This window comes from Corvus kubaryi, unplaced genomic scaffold (genome assembly GCF_017639235.1).
Source record: "Corvus kubaryi isolate FWS band 111438036 unplaced genomic scaffold, C.kubaryi_AGA036_p1.0 68, whole genome shotgun sequence".
NCBI classification, from domain to species: domain Eukaryota; kingdom Metazoa; phylum Chordata; class Aves; order Passeriformes; family Corvidae; genus Corvus; species Corvus kubaryi.
Window position 1 is genome coordinate 18,533,086 of NW_024582056.1, and position 8,088 is coordinate 18,541,173.

General features: G+C 35.5%; 1 long non-coding RNA gene across 1 annotated transcript; it reads left to right on the forward strand.

Moving 5' to 3' along the window:
- Positions 1 to 261: 261 nt before the first annotated feature.
- LOC121674526 lies at positions 262 to 7,714 on the forward strand. Its single transcript, XR_006019665.1, has 2 exons — positions 262 to 343; positions 6,913 to 7,714. It is a non-coding gene; the product is annotated as an uncharacterized LOC121674526 (long non-coding RNA).
- The last annotated feature ends 374 nt before the right edge of the window (positions 7,715 to 8,088 follow it).

An 8,088-nucleotide genomic window follows, 5' to 3' on the forward strand; every position in this document is an offset into this window, starting at 1 on the left:
GCCGTGGCCCGGCCCGGCCTGGCCCAAGCAGGGCCTGGGCTGTGCCCACTGGGCCCCACAGGGGCCCCGCAGCCACCTGTCCCAGCGCCGGAAACGAGAGAGAGCTTGGGGGGGGAGTTTGTCTATTCTTAAGTGTGGATCACAGAGGCGGTCACAACTTTAAGTGGCTCAAAGAATTGTCCATATTCAAACTGGCCACTGATAGGTTCTATCAGGTCACAGAGGAAGCTGTAAGCACCCCTTCGCAAGAACATCACTTCTGGGACTATGCTTGCTAACCCATGACATGGGTAGACTGTAATCTGTCAAGAGGAGAGGCAGAAGGAATTTCATGCAGCTCCAGGTATGCAGTGTTTATCAGAAATAATTATAAATCATCTCACATTATCCTTATGATGCTTCATTTTTTTTATCCTCAGTTTCCTATGGGGAAATAAAAAACCCAAACCAGCCAAACCATGAAAACTCATTTACTCTACAAACAATAACTATTTTGAAGCAGCTGCCAAACTCATGCAATATATCTTAAAGGGAAGTTAATTATCTGTATGAAGATATAGAAATCCTGACAGAGCATCATTCCTAGTGCCACTATAAAGAACAAAAAAGGTACAATGTAGGATGGTATGCTACTCTGTAGGATTTAAATAACATGTGTTTGGGATGAATATAATACTCATCAAACATGAAGCAATGAAGGTGTTAAGCAGATCATATCATGACTTCTGAAGGACAAACTTCCTTATTTGCTTTTTTTAAAAAATAAATAAAGAAAAAATAACATTTCATGCATCTTTAACTCATGAAAACCCTTTCTCCAGTAAAAACAAGGCTATTCTATGCAAAATATATCTTTACACTTAAAGTTGGAATGTCTTAAATGCAAAATTTGCCATTTGTAGTAGCATCTTATAATAACAGAATCATGCCCACTCTAACAGATTTTCAAATATATTCATTTTAATTTTTATATTTTACTTTACTTATTCACTTGCATCCCTGAATCATATGCTGTGGGATTAACATAACATGGAATTTAAGCGAGAAATCTCAGTTATCTTAAAAAATGTATGTTATTTTTATTAAATGTGTTCTATTTTTATTTAAAAAATTAATTATTTTTATAAAAATATTTCTTATAAAGTTGTATTCATTTGAAGTGGTATTCATTTAAATCTGTAGTCACAGACTTCTCTAATTATGCTGGCTTTTCCTTGGAAGATGTGTGATGAAGACTGACAAAAATGGTTAAATTTCCCACTTCCAACAGGCATTAGCAGTGTCACAAGCTGTGTAGAGCTGAAGTGAAGTGGAATTTTCAAAGGCTACTTGATGCAGGGAAGTGGGAAGGCATTCTGCCAGCTGCTGTGAAAAAAACAGTTGCTAGGACCAGGGAACGTCTCTTTCCTGTTAGCAGTTTCCTCTACAAGCGTGCAGAGAAAGAGATACCTTTTCTCCCTTGAAGGCTTTCCTGGGTAATTTTCATTACTCAAGTAATCTACTCATTCTTTCCATCTTTTCTAACTCTTCCTCCAGCTAAAAATATTGTCGTCATTAAAGGCAAAAGTGTTTGTCATCAGAACTAGTTGGTTTCTCTTGCATAAGGCCCATTTTCTATGGTCATTACCCCAATGATGATTTGGATTATGAGGTTACACTGTGGGGTGTTGTTTACATAAAAGTATTGGACTTTCATGGTATTTGAATGTAATTCATCAGGCAAATTATCTTTTTACATGAATCCCTGTGCACTGTCTTAATTTGCTCCAGGTGAAAAATAGGTCTTATTTTTCTTAAAAATCTTACAACAGAGCATATTAACCAAAATAAATTTGAAAACCAAATGTCAGTAAGAGTTTTCTTTAGATACAGGTCCCAGGCCACACTCATCACTCAACGTCCCTTGAATTATCCTCCAGTTTTCCGTGATTTAAATAATGCACTCCCAGTGTCCACTTTCCTATATATGCTTCAGTTTGTAGGCAGTCAACATCATCTTGTGTCCACATCCCAGCTCTTCACAGACATCTTGTTTTCTCTAGCTTCTGTCCTAATGCTGGAAACTTCTGCTCTTCCGTTGCTTGCCTACTTGTTCAAATCACTTTTCCGGGGTTTTGGACATTTTTTCTTGTTTTTCTCCTTTTTAATTTTTTTTTTTTTAATAAACTCTTGCATAATTTTTGGGGTCATGCTGACTTATAGTAGGGGTAGAAAACAGAATATAATTGTTCAGACACGCCTCTCCCTGTTGTGAAGCAGCAGAGGACCACAAGCCAACCATATGTCTGTGAATGGGTTTTGTAGCAGCATGATTCCAACCAAATATACTGTAACTTATCAGCAAAAAGTCTTAGACCCTTCCCCAGTGTCACTTAATCACTTGGTGCAGTCATAGACTTCTTTCAGCTCTTCAAGGATGAAGAAGTTTACCTCTGTTGATACACACAGAGATTGCTTACTTGGGTGCAGAAATGACCATGCAGTTGTGAGCTGGAGACTGGATGACTCCCCTCCCCCGCTTACTCCTCTTTCACCAATCCATAGAATTACAGGTGGAAACTGCTTTTTTCTTGACAGGATGGGTCTGTTTCTGAGTCAGTATTCTCAAGAGCTGATCTGTAAGGAAGAATTACAGCAGCCCAAGAAGAGCAGGCAGACCACAGCAAAGGATAGAAAACAGAGCTGACTTCTAGGCTGGTGCCAGACATGCCTCGTCTCCTTTCCATGCCTCGTCTCCTTTCCAGGTTTTTACATTTGCTGATAGGCTATGCAAATGTTCCACAATATTGCATCTCAAGCTGTTACAGGTACAAACTATCTAGATATTTAGATACTATGGTATCTAATAGGATGCTATCAATCTTTTATAGTAAGGGAATACATAAATTATAAACAAATATGTCCTTTGGTCTAGTGGAACAGCATAATGATCAAAGACACACAATAGAAATGTATTTGCTTCTACACTAAGCTTTATTCCCTCAGTGCTCAGTCTGTAGTGATGGACAGGCAGTGAGCTGTCAGTTTTTGTTCTGTCTGTCACACTACACTTACCTCCTGTTGTTTTAAGTAATCAATATGGGGGCTGAAATCACCTACCACTACCTCTGCTACCTACTATTTTGTCCACTCATAAATTATGAATCCCTGCACAACGTCAAGTCTACAATTTCGATTGCATTTGCTAATCATTGATCAATAATTCAAAAGCCTCTTCTTCTTCAAGGGTCCCTAGTTTCCTGGAACATATGGCATAAGGCTGACAGTGTTCACAAAACTATTCTTTTATTATAAAAAAGGAACCAGGGAAAACAAGTTGTTGGAAGTTCTTTCTTCCTTTCTTCCTTTCTTCCTTTCTTCCTTTCTTCCTTTCTTCCTTTTTCTCTTTCTCATCTTTTTTTTTTTTTTTCCTGGGGGACAAAATTTATATTTTTTTTTATTATTATTATTTTCTCATCTTTCTACAGTGACTGCACAAGAACTTGAGTGCAGTATCTTCCAGGAGTATTTTCAGCTTCATACCTTGAGAAGATGTACCATTTATCAGCCAATCTGGCTAGTTTGGTTTTACAATGATAATGATTGCTATGCTTATTTTTACTGGGACTGGACTGTATTTCCCTTTTCCAGATGGGAAATATTTCATATTTATGTTATGGTGTTTATTCACTATAAAAGAACATGAAAATGAGATAAAAAATAATATTTATTGTGTGTTCCTGTAAATGCATAACCATGAACACAGTGAGGAATAGAGTCTTTACAAGTGAATCTGAAGTCCTTATCCATTACAAGAGAGTCACAGAATGCCTGCTGCAGTATTTCCTTCTCTAAGGTTGTTTTATTAGCTATTTTACTGCTAGAGTAGGACCATGAATAATAAATATCATCATACAGAACAATTCTGATTACTTCTCCATGGAAACCTTTTAAATGGCAAGATCATGAAATTCACTTCATGAATTATCTCTATGTTTCAAAGTAGGGAAGCTCAGGCATGATAGTGTATTTGATTATTTTCATGACTACCCTAAAAAAAGCCTCAAACTTTCTCAGTCCTTTGTCCTGTGAGTTTAATTTTAGAAGAGATAAAAAAAGGCTTATTTAGATTGTGTTGTATAAAAGCCTCCTTTAATAAAATAAACTTCTTTATTTCATTATATTTAATTGGTTAAGAATTTAAGTTAAAAAAAATAAATGAAACCGGTATGATATTTCACATGATTTTTTGAGTTTTATTGCATTTTCTATAATTATGTATTTATCTATACCTGTATTTCTTTTAGCCATATGTAACAATTAAGTAACTTTAAAAAAACAACCCAGGACTTGGGCATTTAAATACTTGTTTATAAAACTCATAATAAATTCAGTAACATAGTCATTATGTTTTTCTATGAGACCAGACACTGTATGTTTATCTTGAGATTAACTGATATAGCAGCCATAAGTATAGTTAATATCCGACTGACCACCAGTTTTATTTTGGTTGTATCAGATACTTATTGGACATTTAATGATAGTACCTTGCAAGGTGATGTACAAGAAACATAAATCACCAAAATATTGCACCTTTACTGCCTAGTAAAGCTCATATTAAAACAGAATTAACAGTAGTCCTTTCTGTTAAAAGAAAATAAAAACTCTACTTACTTCAAAGTTTAATCCTAATTTCAAAAGCTATAATCAGATTTTGAATCTAATATCCCCGATATCCTGGTTTTGTTTTTTCCTTTTCTTTTGAAATGTGGTTGAAATGTCCAAATTATAGTTCTTCACTGATTTTTCATGTACAAACAGGAGCAGAATAAGAATCAGTTTTATCTACAACTATTACGTATCATTCTCTGGATGACCAGAATTCACGTTGCATTGTCTTACCTGATTCATATCATTGAGCAAAGAAGTTAAAATCAAGGTGGCTTCTATAATACCATATATTTTGTTTCTGTGTCTGGTGTCTTTTTGACTGGCTGGGTAATATCAAGAAATAATTTCTACCCTACATTATATGCACATGTAGTTTTACCATGTATGGGCTCATGAGCTTACCAGTCAGAAGAACAGAGTGGAAGAGAAGAAGAATTATAATGAGGTGATGCAGGTGCATAGAGTGAGATTTTTCCTACATCAATAACTTGGAAAGTTTCTTGGCTAGTTCAAATTATTGGAGTGGAAAAGAAGATTTAAGAGACATCATTACGATCACTCGGGACTTTTATGTATTTTTCCTTTTTTACATAAGGTTTTTTTTTGTAATCGTAATTCATTTTCGCGTGGCTTTCTTGTTAGAATTTTGGCCAAAAAACCCCAAAAACCTTTCCAAAGACAGAGCTCATGATTATATGCTTTGTGTAGAGCGCATAGATGGAACTACAATTATATATTTCTACGGTATCTCTTTTCTTAGCAATGCTAAGACTTCCTGAAAGTCAAAATTACTTTAAATAATGGAGATTTTGAAATAATGCTGTTTTTAAGAATCTAGTAACATAAGGAGTCTTATTTTTATCATTTTAAGTTAAGACTGGGATATTTTAGAAGAAATAAAATATTGGCATTTGTTTTAATAGTGAAACTAAATTATGTTGAAATCAAAATATTCCATAGAACCCCAAATCAAAAGATGTCAACAACATTTTGGCAAAGATGTTCCAAGCAGACTAAAATTATTTTGTGCAAACTGATAATTAATGACACTGAAGTTATGAATCAAAGTTCAAATATATAAAATTTGAAATCTATAAATAGTTCTACTTTCAAGTGCAAACTTTAGTCTTTGCAGTATTTTATTTCCTACAGGCCCTCTTTTTAGCAGTCATTCCTTTGCCAATTTGGATTAATCATGCCAAACCAAGTTTTGTGCAATACACTTTTTGTATTTCTGGCAGCAACTTTCATCCTTTTCTAACATATTTCAGAGTCTGTGGTAATGGTGGTGGAAGGAGTCTGCCACAGAGCACAGCTGGAAGGTTGGCCAGCTTGTAGAAAATATCCTGCTTCTTGACAAAAATAAGTATAAAAACCTGTTCTTGTTCTGTCCTGTTTATTCCTTAACATGAGGAATAAGTTTTTTACACTGAGGGTGACTGAGCACTGGTGCAGGTTGCCCATAGAGGTTGTTGAGTCTCCATCCTTAGAGATATTCAAAGTCTTCCTGGACATGGTCCTGGGCAACTGGCTGTAGGTGGGCCTGCTTGAGCAAGGAGGTTGGATCAGAGGGCTTCCAGAGGTCCCTTCCCACCTCAGCCATTCCACGATTCTAAATTTGTGCTCTTTCTCTCTCCTCAAAGATAAAAAAAATCATATTATTAGCATTATATATTAGAGCTGTTTCAGAACCAAATTTTTGACACTTTTTTTATAACAGCAAATATTTTTATGGAATCCAAATTTGTTCAGATCTGTGATCATAAATTCCAAAAGCTGCAACTGAATTTGTGACAGTAAGGGTATAATTTAGTAAAGTCATACTTTTTTAAATTATAAGGTGTCATTTCCCAGCACGATTGCAAGATGTTTCAGGTGAATAACACTTCTGATATAACTGGTGTCAGAGATCTTACTGATCATAGCAAGTGGGATAACTTCCCTAGGCAAAATGAGCAGGATCTCACCTGGCAATCATTCTGATTTTTTCAGGCTCTTTCTTTTCCTTTTCTCTCATGGAGAAAACTGTTGTAACAGCCATCACATGAAAGTACAGACAGGAAAGCTAAGCATGAAATGCAAGTAGAAATTACATAACAGAAAAGAAGAGCCTCATGTACTAATTTAAGCCAGTGTTCAATTGATGGGAGCTAATGAACTACAAAAGCTCTGACATCTTTTGCAGCAGACAACTCAGTGTAAACTAATCAACATTAAGTCAATATAATCTAACCTTTCGTTGTTCATTGATCTTTTTTACAGGCTACACACTGCCTGGCCATGTGAATGGTTCAGAAATACATGTCATGAAGAGGACAAAGTGGTTACCACAAAGGAAGACTAAATTTAAATTGGCCAGCATGAAAAGAAAATTAAAATTATCTCCTGCGTATCTTCATTCTGCTTTTATAAAATGCCTATATTTTTCATCAATGCCTGGTAAAAAGAGCCTGAGCAGTTCATCCATGCCTGTCTGACTTTTATGCATTCCAGATGAACCTATGCAATGAAATCACTAAAAACTTGGTATGACCAAAGGCTGTTTCCTCTTAGAAGAAGATACAAGATTCACCAAGACTACAGGCTCACTACTTTCCTCATTAAATTTCAAAAGGGTTTATGAAAATTTGATTTTAATCTATGAATCTCTTGACTGTTTTGAAGCATCATGGGAGAGACCCAGCCTTTCCCACAGAAGCATGGCCTTTTCTCGTATATGTGGATATGAACGGAGGGATGTCACTAGACAGATAAAGATGTTGCACCTCTTTTAAAACCATTAATGTTTTTGCAAAAGAGAATAAAAGCCATGTTTCCTTCTAAGTGTGTTGTAGACAGGAAACTGAGGAGTTTTTGTTGTGGACATGGGAACTTGATATTTGACCTGGTGGTATGTATTTATTTTACTAATAGAGAAATTCCTTGGGCAATGAAATGATACCATGTCACCCAGACCCTAGATCAAATGTCTCTTTATGCATGTAGAAAGAAAAAATAAAATATTGCTTTGAAATATAAAACAGCATATAGAACCATTAATAAAGATAATGTTTACTAAAATCCACACTTGAAAAGATTACTTTTCTACCTATATTTGGAAAAAAAATTAAAAATGTGAAAGTAACTTACTTGCAAAGATTTTCTATTGTGTTCTGTGCTACGACACCTTTCTCCTCTCACATTTGTTCTTTCTGTTTGGAAATTTCAAAGGAACCTAAAGGTGCTGGAGACCTGACCTAAGTGGAACTTGATAAAATATATGCTTATGATTATTCTCAGCTCTCAGCAAGGAGATTCTTGAAACCAAAACTTTCCAAGACGCATCTTGATCATTTTGCTCACATGTTGCCTCAATGCAGCTAATAGGACAGCTTGTCTACCTGTCATATGCCAAGCAAGTCTTTGTCTGCAGAGAAGAAATATTTCATATTTTTGTGC